Genomic DNA, 20,403 nt, shown 5'->3' with positions numbered 1-20,403 from the left:
CTCCCTATCATATTTTATATGATCATTGTAACACATTTTACTTCTAATATTCAGTACACCACATTCTCATTTTTTTCTTTGAAGTGTTAGTTTAATTGCTTTTGATGAACTGAAGAAAAAAATTAAAATTATTGATATCTATTCATATATTTATTATTTCTTTCATTTTGCATTTCTTTCTATTGATAGAGTCTCTATCATTTAATTGTTCCCTTAAGCTTGAAGAGCTTTATTTAGCATTTCTAGTAGCACAGGTAAAAATGAATTCACTTAGCTTTTCTTATATGAAAATGTCATAGTTCATCCTTACTTCTAGAATATTATTTCACTTGATAGAGTATTCAAAGTCAACTTTATCTTTTTCTCATGAACTTTAATGATATCATTGCTTTGCCTTCCGGCATTGAAGATGAGAAGTCAGCCATCATTCCTATCATTGTTTCCTTCTGTATAAAAAGTGTTTTTAACCTCTCTGATTGCTGTTGAAATTTTGTGATTGAGTTTCACTGTATTTTTATTGTATGCATAGATTAGATTTTCTCCATTTTTATCCTGCCAAGGATACTCTTAGCTTCTTGAATCTGTACTCTAATTTGTTTTCACAAAGTGTTAGAATTCATGCCATTATTTCTAGGTGGTTGTTTATCCCACAGACAATTACATTATTTCGATATTTCTGATAGCATCCCTATGTCATACAACATTCTTACTGTTTCTTGTATGTTCTGACAAACGTTACAGAGTTACAATCAAAATATAGTCTGATATTTTGGGAGACAACAGAGATCAATACTATTTTATACGTTGTGTATTCCTTTCAGGAAGCAAACACTGCTCTGTTGTTTCTCTTTCTGCAATATTTTAAAATAGTAATAATTATCTTATAGATCAATTTTTCATGTGTGTTTGCAAAACAATGATAACGTAATTTATCATATATATATATATATATGTATATATATTTATTTACTTTGAGATGGAGTCTTGCTGTGTCACTCAGGCTGGAGTGCAGTGGCATGAACTCGGCTCACTGTAACCTCTATCTGCCAGGTTCAGGTGATGCTTCTGCCTCCGCTTCCTGAGTAGCTGGGATTACAGGCACATGCCACTACATCCAGATAATTTTTTTTTTTGTATTTTTGATAGAGATGGGGTTTCACCATCTTAGCCAAGATGATCTCGATCTCCTGACCTCGTGATCTGCCCACTTCAGCCTCCCAAAGTGCTGGGTTTACTGGCGTAAGCCACTGAAACTGGCCTTTACTCCTTCTGAAGTTGAACAACTTGTACAAATTGAAGTGTCTCATTTCAAATATGTGGTTTCATAAAGTTCAATTCATACAAGAAAGCAGGGTAGATGCAAATTTTTTCATATTTATTTACAATATTTTAAAATAACAAGATGGTTCACTAACAAATATATGGCTATACCTTTTTATATTATAATTAAAAACTTAAAATTAACAATTTTAAGTATATTCATGCATAAAAATTAGTGTCTTCTTTTCAAGCCAACAGATGTCCAATTGCCTTAGTTAGCTGTTTCCTCCTAAACAAATGCTGCTGCCATGTGGATATGGTAGCAGCCAACGAGTTTTTCACCATTTTTTTCATGTTTTAAAGTTTACAAGGATACCTTTATCCCTAAGTAAATTGTAGATTTTAGCTGTAAGTTTTTTGATCTACTATTCTTTTTGAAAGTTAGGAAGAAGCAAGAATATTCTGCTGTTCTGTTCTTAATAATCTTTAATTGAGCTTTTTAAATAAGTCAATGCTGGTATTATCATCATTGCTCCAATTGGTGCATGTCTTTCCAGTTATTTTTTATGTAGGTGTGTGTGAAAATTTGGCATTATGATAATGAGTTAGTTACAGGGCAGGAGGGTGCCATAACCTCCACCATAGTAGGTTGCATTCAAATATGCTCTGCTGAACATAAGGAGTGGCCTTTGTTGTCTAAGTTTCTTTGTAGGTGAAAGAGAAGTTATATTTGAAAGGAGTTAATGATAAATGATCTGTGGGGACCATATGGGTATTGTGTGTACTTTCAACCTTATTCAATAGGGAGGCATTTTGTAAGAAATGAACTATCTCTCATTATGCAAAACAAGCCAGAGGTTTTCTTTTTATTTAGAAACATGATTTAGTATTTTCCCATTGTAAAACTGCATACTAACTTAGCCCAATCTTTGTCTTTTTCTAGCCTCTTAGTATTCAATACAGAAGCACATGAAACAGGGAGTACTAATTCACAGAAACACATTTTCCAGTAAACATAAACCCGTTAACATTGTGTTTAACATAAAATCTCCCATAAGTAGTTTTCCATGGAGATGACTGTACTTGTTGAATGGGGCTGCATTTGCTTCAGGTATCTGTAGGTCTTTTTGTTTCAAACAGATACGGACAATCAACCAAGACATATTGTTCCAAAGAAGAAATAAGCTAAACCATCTTCTTACAAAGGCCGGAGATGGACTGTTCTGATCTATTTCCACTGTGCAACTACTTAAAGCAATTCACTTTCATTTCCCACAAAAGGAGATTTGGAAGTGCATCAAAGACTAACTTAAAATTGGGTTAACCCCGTTGTTCTCAGATTTGGCCACTTGGCATCAACTAGCTCTGTAAAGAAAGGAGAAGCCTGGAGTGCCGCTTATGACCTGATTTCCAAGACTATAACTGAAACTCTTGGGGAAATCAGTGGTCATTTTTGGTCAATTATTTCATGTAATTTTTTCCTAATTAAATTAGTGGAAACTGTTTTTGCTTCTAGGCACTAGTTAAGCTCTTGTTACACAGTTCATCGGAATGGTATTTTAATTTATATACTTTTTAACTTCAAAAGGAACAATCATTTTTATTTCATATCTATTGCCTTGCCATCCACTGCTTCAATTTAATTTGATTTATTTTAAGTTATGTGACCATGACCCATTCAAAACAAAATTGTAAAAGATACTTATAGTTAAAAATGGAATATTCCTGCATACTATTTTAAATGTACAATACATGACACAACTATGTAATTAGCTTTAAGAACATGCAACATGATAAAGTGAAAACTATTCATAAATAGATTACCATATTTATGGCAATGTGCTCACTCAACCCATTCCTGCTTTTTTCTAGTTGAAGATATTTGTGGTCTAAGAGGTTTATTTCCCATACTAGTTTGTACTTCCATTTTCAGTTCTAAATAAAATCTATTTTCTTTAATTAGTCTTCACGGGAGTTAACTGTTGTTCACTCTGGTTTTTTAGAAAGCAAGTTTGGCAAATAATAAAAAAATAGAGAGAGTGTTTTCTACATTTATGGATGTAAAAGCAGAAGCAGTACCAAGGGCAGAAGTAGTTGTAGTGGCAACTTATTTATTCTCTTAATCCCAGCATTGGAGTTTTGCTATACATTCTCTGGATTCCAAGATGTCAAGAAGCCACTGCCTTGACAGCTAAAGGGGAGAAAAAGTAATTCATTTTCTTTGCCCATGTCAAGGTTCATGGCTTACACTCCTATAACAGAACATAGATTGACATGAGAAAAGCATAACAAATTTATTTAATCAAAGTTTAATGTGACATGGGAGCCTTCAGAAGTGAAGACCCAAAGATCTAGGACAAACACTGTTTTTATGATTTAAGCTGGACACTTGTGTAGAAGTATGATTGGACAAAAATAGGGTATGACCTACTGGTAATGAACTTGGGGGAACTTAGGAAGACTTGTTAGTTCAGATTCTTCTTGGCCTCTGGATATAAGATAGAAGCCTCCTACAATGAGGTTCTTATGACCGACTATCAGGTAAGGTAGGCCAAATAATTTACTTATGATCATGCATCAGGGAGAAAGGTGGGAGATCGTCAGAGTAACCTTCTCGCTTCTGCAGTGTTCCCAACGACCAAGTTGCCATATTGTGAAGTGTCTTGTTCTAAGCCCCGACACAGCATTGTAGGTAACTGACGATTTCTCGCTTTCAACATATGAAGGGTAGCCCAGAGCCAGTTGTACATATTCTGAGAAAGATTCTTTGAGGTTCAGCCTAGCATCTGAACTTTCAGAAATTTCACAGCTTTTATAGAAAACAAGCTCTTGGTTGAAATAACTAGACTTTTACGAACTGAATCATGACTAATCCAGGCTCTTAAAAGCACTAGGATTCACATGCACTTATTCACCTTTTTTTTACTTCTCATTTGCAATTTCTTTTCACCCTCAAATGCCTATCTGGGGATTATTTTCAAAGAGGGCATGTGTCTAAAGTCCAATTTTCACCAAATTTCTACCGTATTAGGAATAGTGCATGCTCTTCCTGTATTCTTTCCTGCTTAGATTTTTCTTTACTTAAGTAAAAGAGATAGTATAAGCAAATGGGAAATAAAAGCAAAAACAAAGAAAACAAAACAAAACAGAAACATGCATATCAAAATAAGACATGTCTATTGATCAATTTACCATCTTTATATTTGTTCATTGTAAGTAGCATTCCCATTAATTATGTAATAAATTAGTACCATTTTGTTATCTAAAGAAAAGAGCTTTATGTTCACTTGTCAAAATGCCCTGAAATAAAGCACCATGGGAGTGGATCTGAAAAAGAAGGTCTTTATTCATGGTTAGCAGGAGGGTCATCGTGAAAGTAAGACACCCCTGCCTTCTGGCCATAAGCAAAGGTTTTATATGTCTCAGGGAAGCAGGTTGATCAGGAGTAAAAAGGACAAGGAAAGAGAGTGTGATGTGCCAGGCAGAGTAGTTTTCTAAAGTAAATGGCCTCAGGGTAAGCAAGGCTGGAAAAGTATGTTCTGTGGGTTCAGGTTAACAAAGAAAGCTGATGGTTTAAGCAAGTTTTGATTTTAGCAAGTACTTTAAGGCTAGAGGAATATTGTTGTAGGTGTTACACAAAAGTTCTTAATATTTATAATCTGGAACAACATGTCAGTTTGTTCTGGGTGTCTTAAAAAGGTACATACCTTTGTCAAAACTGAGACAATGAGCACTTAAGATCTGTACTTTCAATTGTAAGTAAAAACTCAAAAGAAAGAAGTAGGATGTCAATGGTAGACACTTGACAGATATATTAATGGACACTAAAATTATTTCAACTATGCTACATATCTGAAAATTTTTCTAAAAATATTTGGAAAAAGAAGTAGCATTTTTAAAAAGTTAGAGAGTGCAGTAAGAGTTTATGAATGCTATGATGTTTGAAATAAAATACACAAGTGATTATATTTTCTTAGGAAGCAGGGCAGGTGTGCAACATGTGTAGGATTGATACAGCAAAATAAATTAACTCCATGATCAGCTTTACTACTATCCTTTAAATAACCTTGGTGAAATCATATACATGATATAATGAAGATAATAATATATCTCATGACTTCTCATTGTATTGTGAAGATTAATGTTCAAATTACTATGCAAATATATATTTTTATTATCCAAATTAAAGATTCTATTTAATAACACTCCAGCAGCACACAAATTCAATGCTTGCCTTTTAAGTACAGATTGGAAGGTCAGGAAATGAAGTTTTCCTCTGTAATCCTTGGAGTTTTCTTTCCCTTCTATTTTAGGTCCACGTTGATTGCTGATAAATGGTGGCAATTTGTTAGAAGCAGACAGTATTGTATCTAACTGGTGGAGCAGAATAAAGCATTGTTAAGCAAAACCCCTCAGATTTGATGGAGATCTGTAAAAGACAGCAGAAAGGCAGTATTAAGGTTATCTCCATTAGAAAAAGGAAGAGACCAATACAATGACAATCAAATGTATCCCACTATTAACCAAGATACATGAAAGTGAGATACCAGCAACATCCACAGGGCTATTGACAGAAATGAGGACCAGTGCGTTAATTTTCTATTGTGTCATGACAGATGACCACTTTCATGGCAGCTTAGAACACACATGTGTATTATGTGACAGTTTTTGTGGTTCAGGAGTGCTACACAGGTAAAGCAGGGACTTCTGCCCAGGGTCTCTCTAGTTGAATTTATCATTGGCAGCGACTACAGTCTGATATGAAGTTCAGAGTCCACTTTTCAACTTGGCATGGTTTTTGATAGAATTCAGTTCCTTTTGATTCTAGAACCAAGGTCCCCCTCCCTTTTGTTTTTGGATAGTTGTCAGACAGGGTTTATTCCCAGCCCCTAAGGTCTGCTTTCAGATTCTATCAACATGCCCCCGTCACAGCATGGAAACTTGATTCTTCAAAGCCAGCAGAAGAATCTCCTTCTAGTCTGCTGTAGTGGATGGAGTCTTATTAAATAATGTCACATAATCCCAAGAGTTACTATCCCATTATATGTCCCTGCCCACACTCAAGCAGAAGGGAACACACAAAGTATCCATCAGGTGGCGGGAATTTTAGGGGCCATCCTAGAATTCTGCTGACCCCAGACAGGTATGTTGACAAGAAAATTAATATTGTTTTAATTTTAAAATTTCATTAAAAATTTCATCCAGCTTGTCAAAGAAGATGACTGATTCAAAAATAGAGTGAAAAAAATAAGCTAAAATAGTAGGTCATTAATGATCCCAATAAAATAGGGAAGGTTTGAGAATATTGGGACTCAAAAGAGAAAAAGAACAGAAGCAAATTACAGCTCTGGGGTTTTGCAACCTACATAGAAACCTTATCAGAGGCAGTGAGGCATTCAAAAAGAATGTCATGATCCAAACACATGACTGGGCTCATGAAGGATGTCATCTCCAGCCTGCATGGTAACTAAAGAATCAGAGCTCAGTATAGTCTGAACAACATTAAAATGCATTCATTTACTCATGTTTTCACTTACTTAGCAAATTTGTCTTCATTTGTGTCCATTGCCTCTCACCAATTGTCATTTTTCTGGTGTTACATAAAAGTGAAAAAGACATGTCCTACTCTCAAGATCCCTTCCTACTATGAAACTACTTAAGAGAAAAAAAAATGACAACATCAGGGAGTCAATGATGGTGGCAGGCATAGGACTTTCTGGGTGCATAAAAGGGGTACTTAATATGAACACTGCTTGTCAGTGACATTTTTCTAGCATTGGTGTCACTTTTGTTACCCTAAATTCAAGTTGAACTGGACTAAGAAAGGAACCCATGATCAGCATTACAAACAGAGTGAAGTAAGACATTTAAAGTGACAAAATTCTGACAGGCATTTGGGGCAAACAAACAAATGAATAAAAAACAATATTTTGCTTTGACTAGAACACAGGTGATATGACAGGAACTGTCAAAGATGTGGATTAATATGGAAGATTATATGTGAATGATAAGTTATTCAAAGAGATCTGAACAGGAGTCTTGTTTCCATCAGTAGCAAGGTAGATTACTTGGGCCAATTAATCAAGCTTTCGAATTCTCAGTTTCATCGTCTCAGAATGGCATAATATATATCACAAGGATATAGTAGACCAAAGGAGATACGGAATATACAGCCTGTACTCATACTTGGCATTGAGGGACCCTACAGTACATAGGAACTATCATTAACTAGGTAATTAGTTAAATTCTAGGCAAAGGGAAATTTTTAAAAACATCCAATAAGTGGTTTAAAGCAGGTGGGTGTGGTGTAGGTGGTAGCAAGATGAGATTTGTATTTTACAAATATTGCACCATCAAGAGCTTAGAACATTGATTAAAGGGAATTGATGCTGGAGGCAGGGAGATAAGTAAGGGCATAATAATGGGGCCTTTTGCTAAGCGAATGGCAGGGAAGACAGTGAGCAGAGGACGGATTTGAGAGAATCTAAAGTTAGAAACATTAAGAATTGATGATCTGAGAAGGAAAAACCTCAAATGATTCTTAAGGTCTCACATCTGACTGATTAAGTTAATAGCCACATTACATACTGATGAAACAAGATGTGTTATACGGAAAATAGAAAAGATAACATTTCAATTCTTATTCAACTCCTCCCACCCCAAAGAATTAAGGGGTGTGGGTGGGGAGACTATGCAGAATTCACAGAGGTGGAAGCTGTAAAAGAAAGTGATTGACAGAATGAGGCAGAAACTGACAATGAGGTTGAAGAGAGAGCCCTCAAGAGCCAAAATAGGAAGGAGATTGTGTTTTAAAATGCGTGGGTGTTAAGGCTTTTATAAACAGTTCTTTTCAAAGATGATGTAAAACATCCAGGATCTTGGCGGGGAACAGTGGCAGGTTGTGGTCCAGGAAGGCTGGCTCGACCACGCACTGCCAAATTCCCAAAGCTCCTTGTATCCAGATATAACACAGAAACAGACAAAGCAGCCACCGGCATAGAAACCTCACGCCTCAGACAACAGATGTCCCTGCAGGGTGGCGGAGTGTAAGCTGAGATTGCAGGACTCAGCCACAGGTTCTGGAAAATGTATTTCCTCTGAACTGTATTAGGCCCTGGACAGGGAGAGTCCTCAGAAGGGCTGAGTTTTGATTTTTGACACCACGGATAAGAAAGGATATTTGATTTAGAAAGATAAAAATAATGCATGTTTTCATATAATCTGATATAGGTGAAACATAGTGGAAATAATTAATTTCGCTAATTGTGTTTAATATTGTGAGAAGTATGTAAGAAAATGTTGCAAGATCTTGAATGACATATGAGTCTTCTTCTGGGAAGAGGCATTTAGAATAAAGATATAAATTGGGAGGTCATCAACATATAGGCAAAAAGTAAGATGTTGAGCATATATTAAATCATCCAAAGTTGTAGAATGTAGGTTGCGACTTGAACAAGGCCACAGACAGAAATCTTAGAGGTATCTTCTTTCTGTGTGTGAGAAGGAAGGACTACCAAAATAGAATAAGACCAAAAATCACAATCTTACCACAATTTTATAAATAACTTTCTTGAGAAATAGGAAGACTAGGAAACGAAAATGCTCTAGGTCACATTGAAGGAAAAAGCCTTAAAAAGTGAAGAAGGATCCAACATAAGAAGTAAGAAATTATTGAAAGGTGAACTGAAATAAGTATGTCCTGAAAAATATCAATTGGATTTAGTGATTAGACTCCAAGGAGACAAGTCTTAATTTTATTCATAGTTTAATTTAAACTGTTATAGACTATGTTGGCAGTAAAATGTCACAATTATATATTATGCGTATAGTTTTTTTCCCAATAACTTTAGAAGGTAGGACATTCTTCTTCATCATGTTTGTAATTCAGAAATCAGAGCCTTGATGAAACATGGTGAAGTTTTCAGTGTCTCACAATTAATAAGAGGCAGACCTTAGAGTTAGATGTGTTTTAGTAGATCTCCAAGGAGAAAACCTACTGAGGGAGGTTTGGGTGGCTGTGAAATCTACTCTGCAACTTGGGCCACGTGATGCAGAAGATCTAAGGAGAATGGGTATGCTAAGTGGAGTCTCTGGCTACTTGGTATCCTCATTGACAAAACAAAACAGAGTGAACCAGGCACAGGGGCTCATGCCTGTAATCACAGCAGTTTGGGAGGTTGAAGTGGGCAGATCACAAGGTCAGGAGTTTGAGACCAGTCTGGCCAATATGGCGAAGCCCTGTCTCTACTAAAACGTACAAAAATTAGCTGGCCATGGTGGCACGTGCCTGTAGTCCCAACTACTCAGAAGACTGAGGCAGAAGAATCATTTGAACCCAGGAGGCAGAGGTTGTGGTGAGCCAAGATCACGCCACTGCACTCTAGCCTGGGCAAAATAGACTCTGTCTTAAAAAAAAAAAAAAAAAAAAAAAAAGAGTGACAGAAATAGCTCTAGGATTCTGAGGCAAACATGACACTCTCATGGTAGAGTCAATCAGTTGCTAGTTACCCTGCATTAAGTAACTAGTGATGTTTTGCACCATGAGTTGAGATTTCACAGATTCAGAGTCATTCAGTTGAATGGAAACAGCTATAATCTATTCTGTGTTGAAGATGCATGTCCAAAATTAGGCCCAAACAAATGCAGAAGTTAAAAATAAATTATATAAATAGGTGGCTCATATACCATAGCATTTAGCTGTTGAATTGATGCCTCTTTGTCAGTTTGCACTTATGGACACATGATGGCTTTCCTAGGCCAATCACCAAAGAAGAAATTAACTGGATCTGGCTCACCAATAGATTGCTATAATACGTTGATGGTAGCTGTAGACCTTGTCAGAGACTGGACTTATAATATGATGATGAAAGGATATGAACGAATTTTAGAGTGGTAAATGTAGATGTTCTCTTTGAATTAAGGGAGAGGCAACTTAAGGTACAGGTGAAGATGGAGCCCCAGGTGATAAGTAGTAAAAAGGTTGCCTGGTTGATCAAGGACTTGAAGAAAAAACAAATAAAAAAAGAAAAGAAAATTTTGAGAATGATGATGCATGTACATTGTGTTTCTGAGCTTTAAATATGCAATTTTTCTGCTGACCAGAGATGATCCATTAAAAAAGAGACACACGGCAGCCAAGTGAATAGGATGCCTGGTTAGCTTAAGTATCAGCTAGCCTCCCTAACTGCTTAAGTGCCGCCACAAAAGGCTCTTGAATGAACTAACCATGACTGCTGCTTTTGAGGTGAACCTAAGCTAAGTCAAATTGGCTTTTTAAAGGCAGGTCTTCTGAACCCTTCTGAGTAACACAGTCAGTTGATGACTCTGCTCTCACATAAAAGTTGCTTCTAATATATTGGCCCCCACAGTTTCTCAACTCTTTCTAATACTCTAGGAAGGCATTTTCGTCAGTCCATAGGTCATTATTATATCCAAGCTTCAAGAAGCCATTCCAGAAACATGTTAGCACAGCTCCAATATCCTGGCTAGAAAGTTCAATCCTGCATCATGGGAGAGTATAAGTACGTTTAGGATTCCTTTTGCCATCCAATTTTACATTCTGCACATCTAAAAAACATCTTCTGAAAACTCTCCATATTTTTATAAATTTCATCTCAATGCATGATAGTAGTGCCCTAGAATTCCTCTGGAGTTTAAGCTACTTCTTACTTGGTAAAGCCTCTCTCTCTCTCCACGGAGGTTGGTATGGAGGAAAAGTTAAATTTTAAATTTGAACTTAATTGAGCGTGGACACAAACAATGGTCAGCAAGTCCTGGAACAGGTTATGTGAGCCCCTCGAGGTGTTCATCCAGTGCTGTTTCTGAGAAATCTCTATTTCAGTCTATTCCTACACGTTAGTTATCGAAAAACAACAGAATATTGGAAAAGCAGGTTGATCTTTTTGTGTTCCTTGTGCCCAGTTGTGAAGTTGTGACTGGGCTTCATGCTAAACAACTCATTACAAAAAGAGCTAGGGTCCCTGACTGCACGGAAGCTTCATGAGACCTCTCCTTATCTGTGCACGGATGAGTGTCCAACTCTGGAGCCCAGAGTGATGCTTTCTGGTCTGGTGGTGAATCCTCCGTAGTCTGGTGAGTGTAGTGTCTGACTGGAGCCCAAGCTGTTGCTTTTCACATACCAGAAGAAGTCTATGTATTTATACCAATTATGACACTATTTTGACCTAGGATATATATCATGGCTTAGCATTCAATATCCTACTAGTTTCCTACCCTGACATTTGACTCCTGGCCTGATTTTCACCACTGTCAGTCCTGAGGCTATGAGAGATTTCAATAACTAACATATAAGAATACATTGAAATAGAGATTTCTCAGAAACAGCACTGAATCACCAGAAACAGTTTGGTGATGCTTCCTCTATAGTCTGGTGAGTGTAAATATATACATATCTTTTTTCTTCTCTCCTTCCATATCAATTTGCTTATTATACCATTTGCTTATTTTATCTGTATTGCTATATACTTGGGATAAAGGCTGTTCACCCTTGTATTGTGTGTTTCTTCTCTTCCCTCTTTGTACATCTCCTGCACAGAACAGTTGGTCTAAGGACAAGGTGAATTGCTCTCTCTAGTAAATAGGAGAAAGGAAGAGGACAAGTGTCATTTGATAAAGTCACTGCTTCAAATGTGATCTTTGAAAGGTTTTCAGATAAGGGGAACCTGCTCTTGTTCACAAAGAAATAAAGTAGATACTTAAACAGAAGTTTCAAGAAAATCTGTGCATTCGGAATTCTCAGACTCTGCTATTCAAATTTTCACATACCAGAATAAGGCTATGTACTCATTCCAATCATGACACTATTTTTGACCTAGGATATATATCATGGCTTAGCACTCGATATCTTACTAGCTTTCCTACCCTGGTATTTGATTCCTGGCCTGATTTTCATCAGTCAGTCCTGAGGCTATAAGAGTTTTATGTCACCTTAAATGCTACTAAGAACTCTGGTTTTTACAGTATGTTATGGCTTGAGAGTTGGCTGACCTAAACCTGTCATTTCCTTTTCTTAAGGTTTCCAAAGAAACAAAATAAAGCCAGGCAACTTCACAGTTTCCATAATCATCATTGGCCTCATAATGCTCAAGTGTCACATATATTATTTAACCCAAATTACAATAAGAAGAGAGCTGTCCTAGATGACTGATAAAAGATTAAAAAAAGGAAATATCGGGACAGATGCTACAGTTGACAAGATGTTAAGCATAACTTCAAAGCATCAGATTTTTGTTTCTTTGTACTTTTTTATATTAAAAATGTAGTTTACATACATAAAAATATACCCTTTGCAGTATATAATATTCTGAGGTTTAAAAATGTATATCGTCGTGTAATCATGATGAAAACTGGTACAAAGAACAATTCCATCAGTGTCTGAAATTCTTGTATGAAACCTCCTTCCAATGTCAGTCATTCAAAAACACTCTCCTTACAGTTTTATCTTTTCCAGAATGTCGTAAAAATAAAATCATACTGTATGCAGGCTTTGAAGATAGCTTCTTTTTCTTGCCTTCGAGAAGTTAAGATTCTCCCAAGTTGTTGCAAATATCAATGATTTAGCCTTTTCAAATTTCTTAGTCATTTCAACTGTATGAATTTACTTCAGTTTATCAATTCACCAGATTAGCAATATTTGGGATGTTTCTACTTTTATTACAACATGTTTTCTAATTACATGAAATGGACAAATTTTTTAGAAAATAGACACCCAGTAAAAAATAAATTAAAAATATAAATAGTTACATATCAGGTTTTAAATTTCACAAAGAAAACTCTAGGTCCAAGTATGTTCACTAGGGACTATCTAAAGAGTTTTCAAAACTAATCATGATCTTATATAAGTCTTCCGGGTAATAGAAAAGAAGGAAAACTTTCTGATTCATTTTATGAAACAGCAAAATAAAGATTGTAAAATCATACAAGAATATTAAAGTTCAGAAAAATTAAAGGTTAATATCATTCATGAACACAGATCCAAACGATGTTGTAAAGTATCATAAACGGAAGATACTTGCAAAAGAAATGTAACAATATACAGAAGAAATCATATGTAATAGAGAAGTGGAGCTTGGTTTAGAAATACAAGGTTTCAACATCTGAAATTAAATCAATATGTTTTTCCTTATTATCACATATTAGTGTGTTAATACCAAATGTACTAATGTGTTTAAATGTATTATTATGTTAAAATCAAAGAATGAACTTGGTTCATTTTAAAAGGTATGGAAAATATTACTTGACAAAATTCAACATTTGTTAATCAGTATTTTCTTAATGGCAAGAAAATTAAATACAAATATTATATCATCTCTGTCTTTACATACTAGTGTAGAAACAACAACAAAAAAGTTGTCCATATTAACAATTCTATTGTTGATATAGTAAGAATACCAATATAATGCTGGTATTCTGACTAAAGGAATTATAGCAATAAAAATAAATAAAATGTATAAATCATAGAAATAAATGTATTAACCTCAGAAAGAAAAAGAAACAAAAATTAATATTAGCAAGTATATGATTACATATGCACAAAATCAAAAATAACAAGCATTTGAAATCAATGTTAATTTCATACAACATTCAAAAATCAATATATATTAACACCAAACAACTAGAAAATAAATGTAAAAAATATATTTCAATGTCATTAAAAATCAAACACATAGAATTTTAAACAACAAGAAATAACGCAGAAGAGTTCCTGTAGCTTCACATGCTTACTGGCATTCTGTAATGTTTTAAAATTAATTCAGAGGGTATGCAATGGTATTTCATTGTAGTTTTATGTTGTATTTCTCTTACTTCTAATTGTATTGAGCACATTTTCATATAGTTTTGTACCATTGTTTTACTATATATTTCTGCATGAAATCAGTTCATTTGTCCATTAAACACTTAAAATATAGTAAACATAATAGCTGTATTCATAAATAAAATGTATATGAGGCACTACATAAAGATGCCTGGAAAAATTCTTATTTATATATTGAACCAACAATCAATGATAGAACACAGAAACACACCAAAAAAGGAACTTGGTATTTGGAGCCACGTTTATAGTGAAGTCCTTTGCCTGCTCAGAAAGACGACTGAGAGTTTGAAGAGGGTTCTGACAGCCTCCATGTCTAGGGAAACAAAAGTTGCTTTCTGATATTTGGAATGCTAAGACCCAGGCATTAATATAAATATAATTCTGTTTCAGTTTAACTTCAAGAAGGTGAAAGAATATTCACAATTTTAGCTCAAAACTGGAAAATATAAAGAATATATAACTGATTTGAAAAAGTAGATATACGTTCATGATGAAAATGGCCTCCAATACAAATTTGAAAATAAAATTGACAAACTAAAAGATTCTTCTTAATTCAACACAAATAATGCAACAAGGGCAAACCAGTGAAAACTTCAGAAGACAGGGTAAGAAACCGTAGAAAGTGAGGCAAATCGAATGTTACCATATTCTGAGAGAGCACAGAAACTTGGAACAGAAATAATAATATTTGATGACATACATAACTAGGCAATTTAGATTCAAAATAGATTTTCTTTTTTCTTTTTTGAGATGGAGTCTTGCACTCTCACCCAGGCTAGACTGCAGTGGCGCAATCTTGGCTCACTGCAATCTCTGCCTCTTGGATTCAAGCAATTCTTCTGCCTCAGCCTCCCAAGTAGCTGGGACTGCCGGTGTGTGCCACCATGCTCAGCTAATTTTTTGTATTTTTAGTAGAGATGGGTTTTCACCATGTTAGCCAGGATGGTCTTGAACTCTTGACCTAGTGATCCACTCACCTCGGCCTCCCAAAGTGCTCGGATTACCGTGAGCCACCGTGCTCGGCCCTCAGAATGGATTTTTAAACATTTTTCTGCTTCTCTAGTCTTAGCCTTGAGATGTACTTCAAAATTCTTCCCCTCCCTTCCCACCAGACACTCCTGGCACTGTGCTTCCTTATCTAATTATTTGCTTGCTTAGAAATTCCAGGGGTTAATCTTGAAATGAACCAGGCCCAGAGATTCAGCTGAGGAATTCTCTGCCATTTGGAGATCACCTCAAGTAACTTAATATACAGCCCAGTCATTGTTGAGATGGTGTGAGCCCGTACTTCAGATGGACGCTAACTCAAGATGGTTATTGAAGCGAGACATGTAGACCCCATATCCTGCACCATTCTGGTGTGTTTCTCATACTTAGTTTCCTTTCTTAAACTCACTGGAAATTGTGTTTCAGCGGCATGAGCCTGGCCCTTTCCCAACTTCTGTTTGATTAGCAAAGCTGCTTTCCCTTCGCCAATCCGTGCCTTTTAATAGGCTTCTCAGGCAGTGAACAGCAGCAGGACTTGTATTTGTTTACCATAATAACTAAGAATTTCCCAATCTTCATCAAGAATTGCAACTCAAATCTTCAAATTACAAAATCCATGTAGAAAAAAAATAAACTTTACAAGAGATATAAATGTACAACTGGAATAACTTATCCAAATTTTCCCTCCCATCTGATCAACCATAAATCTAGAAAAAGAATGTCAAAACGATTTTCAGATACTAGATCACATGCAGATCAGGACTGTGATCCTTAAAAGAAGAAAAAGACATACACACTCTCTGTGAGCTGCAGTGCTGTGCCTGAAGGTCGTAGGAGGTTTTGCCGAATGGAAAAGATAGAGATCGGACTTGGGTGCTGCTGAAGCTAGAATTTATGGGCAGGATATGAGAGAGAACATGACTACACGGTGTTGAAGCCCCAGAGGGTAGGCAAGGGTTACCATGGGTTCTTGGCTGAGGAATTAGCTACACGCAGACAGGGTGAATGTTCACAGAGTTTTTGGATGAGTTATTTCTGAGGGACTGGAAGACAAGCAGAGGTGTCAGAGGCCATGCAGGTCTGGGAGGTGCAGGGATCCTGTCCCAACCTGGTTAGAGAGACCTCACTATGTTACCGGACATTCGGCAGAAAGCTCAGAAAGATCATGCCTTAGCAGTAAGGACTTACAGCCTTAGATAAGAAAAAGTGACTAAAGACAGAACAAAAGAGACGCAAGTTCCAACAAAAATTGAAATCTCCCTGAAAGGGTCAACAAGGTCTACCAGAAACTTTAGCAATGTAATTTTAGACGAACTTAAAACATCAATTAATAATATATAAAAGAACCAAATGGAACATATATAAATAAAAAACACAATATCTGATATTTAAATTTTACTGTGTAGATGTAATAGCAGCTTGGAGATAACAGAAATAAGAGTCAATAAGCTTCAAGATGTATTGGTAGGAATTGTGATTGTCAGGAATGGGAGAAAATAGTCAAAAATAAAGAAACAGAGCATCAGTGATACTCAGTATTGAAAGAAAGTACGAGAGAGAAGCAGGGAAAGAAAGAGATAGGGACAGAGACAGAGGCAGAGGGAGAAAATGATTTAATAAAATGAAGTCAAAATGTTACCAAAATTTAAAATTAAAACATCAAAGCTATCATTTCCAGATTGCTTAACTGAAAACACTTTAGATACAGAGAATTCCATATCCAGACACGTTAATATTGAACACTGAACATAAAATCATAAGAAAATTTTTGAAAACACCTGAAGAGGGCAAAAAACAACTAAATGAATGATGGTTTACTTCTGAGAGGTTAATGGAAAAACATAAAGTGCTGAGCAATGAGAGAACAAACTCAGAATCCTATAATTAATGAAAATATCCTTCAAAAATGCAAGTAAACAGAGGCATTTTCAGATAGACCAGATCTGAGAGGATTTGAAGCCAGTTGACCCTCACTAAAACAAATGCCCTAGGGAGTTTTTTAAAATGAAAGAAAATGGAACCCGATGGACATGTGAATGTAGGGTAAATAAATATTAAAGGACACAAGTGACAGTAAATATGCATAAATATAAAATACCATTTATTTTCCTAATTTATTTAAAAGATGTTTGCATGTTTAAGACAAAAAGTATATTGTGGGGTATAAAATATACACAGAGGCTGGGTGCAGTGACTCAGGCCTGTAATCCCAGCACTTTGGGAAGCTGAGGCAGAGGTCAGGAGTTTGAGACCAGCCTGGCCAATGTGGTGAAACCCAGTCTGTACTAAAACTGCAAAAAAAAAAAAAAAAAAAATAGCTGTGTGTGGTGGCAGGCACCTGTAATCCCAGCTATTCGGGAGGCTAAGGCAGGAGAATCACTTGAACTCGGGAGGCAGAGATTGCAATGAGCTGAGATAGCGCCATTGCAGTCAAGCCTGGGCAACAAAGGTGAAGCTCTGTTTTAAATAAATAAATAAAACAGAGAAGCAAAATCTGTGAATTTATAGCAAAATAGACAGTGGTATTTAGAATTACATTGCTGAAGGGTTTCCTTTACGTTTTATGTAAGTTGTCATGACATTAATTCTAAATTATTTTTGTCAACATTTTCTAAGTTCTCACAAGGTTGATACGTAGCTAATGCCATTGTAGTTACATAGGACATTAGTTCATTGTATACAGTGACTGTCTTAAACTTTAAGATGTACTTGTCTCACAGGACCTGGTTAGCAAAAGCTACACTAAGTCAAAAAACATAATCTTCCTGTGGAACTTCATTCGTTTCTACAATTTTAACCAGTATGCATATATTCATAGCTCTCAAATATGTAACACCAGCTTACCTATTGAATATTTAGCTTTGCTAATTTCACCTCAAAATCTGCATATACAAAATTGCCATTTCATTTTCTTCTCCAATGATTCTAAGGTTAGGTATCTTACTCTTAACTCAGGGAATGGTAACATTCTCCATTTGCTGCACAAGCCAGGTGCCCAGGGAGCATCCTTTACCTACCTCTCACCTAGCCCTCATCTGGAACGTCACAGCAGCAAGGCCTTGGCTATGTAACAATTGTTGTTGTTTTTTTTTTTTTTTTTTTTTTTTGAGACAGAGTTTCGCTCTTGTTACCCAGGCTGGAGTGCAATGGCGTGATCTTGGCTCACGGCAACCTCCGCCTCCTGGGTTCAGGCAATTCTCCTGCCTCAGTCTCCCGAGTAGCTGGGATTACAGGCACGCACCACCATGCCCAGCTAAGCTTTTGTATTTTTAGTAGAGACGGGATTTCACCATGTTGAGCAGGATGGTCTCGATCTCTTGACTTCATGATCCACCCGCCTCGGCCTCCCAAAGTGCTGGGATTACAGGCGTGAGCTACCGCGCCCGGCCATAACAATTGTTGAGAAACAATATTTGTATTAGTCTTCTGAGGCCGCAGAGCTGCAGTGCAGATGCATAGCTGAGCAATGGTTAAAAAAACAAAAAAAAATAGAATAAGAACTCAACTTACCTGTTTAACCCTGAATTATTATTATACAAATCCTCTTAACAATATGATATAAGTTCTAATTGTGCAGAGACTACAGCCAGTAGAAGGAACCCAGCTGAGACCTTTAGGTGTATTTGCTCCCCTACATTAACTCTGTTTACAATACTTAGGGAAGTCAAAAGGTCTTTACTAGAGAAATAAGAAAAATTGCTCTTTAACAAGAACCCCAGATAGGCTATGGTTCTCTTCAATATATTTGTTTCTGTTTTCTTTTGTTATTTTTTGTCAAATAAACTTATTTCACAGTGATGTTTGGGATTGTTTTGATGTCCTATACAATACTTGCTTCATCAATCAAGTTGCAAATTGACCTTCCACTAGATAAAAATATCAGATGTCCAGCTTATGAGAAAGAACATTCCAGGATGCTCAGAATGGGAAAGTACGCACCCTTCAGCCAAATCGATTAGTTAATAAGTACCCCAGATGGGAGAGGTTATTGTCAATGTAAGGGAAATTTTACCTTGGCATGGAACTATTTTAAACATATTTCATCAAATTATATAAATGAATATACTATGAATAAGCAATAATTCGGGATATATAAGCTCAACTCAACATGCCTTGATTTTATTCCCCGTCTTCTAATGTCTTTTGATATAAACTTGCCTACAATCCCCAGAGTAAGATTTTATGAGCCCTATAAAAATTAATTAGCCGAAAGAAAAACCTAATTGGTTAGGGGATACAAGAGACATTAATACCCATTAGATAGTTCAAATCCTAGTGGTCGAAGATGAATCAATTTGTCTCTTTTCTATGTTAAATAGAGTAATCAAGGTTTATAGGACTGCACTGTAAACACAAAGGGTCAGTAACACCTTTTCAGACACATTTGTCCTTGCAGTAAATTATGACCCTTAATTGGTAAATTTTAACTAGACTGTAAAATGAAGATCTTGATACTTGGGTGAAGGGGCCAAACAAATTAGAGTCTGTTGGCAAAACACTGCGACATTAGACGGGATAAATCTCTTTCTTGTTGGGGGCAAATGAAGGTTTGTGTGAGGTTAAACTTCTTGCCAACCAAAAAAAATGCCTTCTCCCCTCATTGTTCCTGTAATGGACTTGATCAGAAATGCTGCTGTGCCTGGGCTGATGAGAGTGACTTCACTACTGGTGTGACTCATTTGGTCAAATGCCTTTTATAGAGGCTACAGTGAAAACTTGCCAGAGGAGCCCAAGGAACTTATATTTGGCTGGTATGAAAGAAAATGGAGATACTGGTTTTGCTTTTACTCACGCTGTTAGCCTCTCAGAAAAATGCAGAAGGAAGGTTGAAAGCAGGCGACTGACACAGTCTAATCAGCAAAGTCATGCAAGGCTATCTAGTAGCCTGATTTTCAAAATGGTTGCGACGAACTGACAAAAACCTGCCACCTCACAGGGAAATATTGCATAGCCTTCCAAACTCTGTGATTGAAGAGTAACATTAGCCTCCTACGGAACAGCATCAAAATCTACTGATATCATATCTGCTGCTGGTTTAACCCTACATTGGACACCTCATGCTTGTTCAACCTACGCTGAGAGTGGTCACCGAATGGATCACCATGATTGACTGACCACTTATAAAATAAGACAAAAATATATCCTGAAGTGACAACTGAACACAGGCTGCTTGAAAGACTGAGTAGAAAGGAAAGAAAATTTAAAAACAGATTGCTTACCTTAAAACCCCAGGCCAGAAACAAAACCTAGTTATTTTATGAATGGATTACGGATAAACTTTCAGATTTGATAAAGCCCCAGATATCCTGATAATCTATAAA

General features: G+C 36.2%; 1 long non-coding RNA gene across 1 annotated transcript in view; it reads right to left on the bottom strand.

Moving 5' to 3' along the window:
* Window positions 1-1,351: 1,351 nt before the first annotated feature.
* LOC144578924 (uncharacterized) overlaps window positions 1,352-20,403 on the bottom strand; it is a 45,832-nt gene continuing 26,780 nt past the window's right edge. The window contains exon 4 of the long non-coding RNA XR_013525490.1: window positions 1,352-5,689. This is a non-coding gene — a long non-coding RNA (uncharacterized LOC144578924). The remainder of the gene's footprint in view (window positions 5,690-20,403) is intronic.

Source organism: Callithrix jacchus, chromosome 1 (genome assembly GCF_049354715.1).
Source record: "Callithrix jacchus isolate 240 chromosome 1, calJac240_pri, whole genome shotgun sequence".
Classification (NCBI taxonomy): domain Eukaryota; kingdom Metazoa; phylum Chordata; class Mammalia; order Primates; family Cebidae; genus Callithrix; species Callithrix jacchus.
Note: the sequence above shows the minus strand (reverse complement) of the source record. Positions and strands in the feature narration are given on the sequence as shown.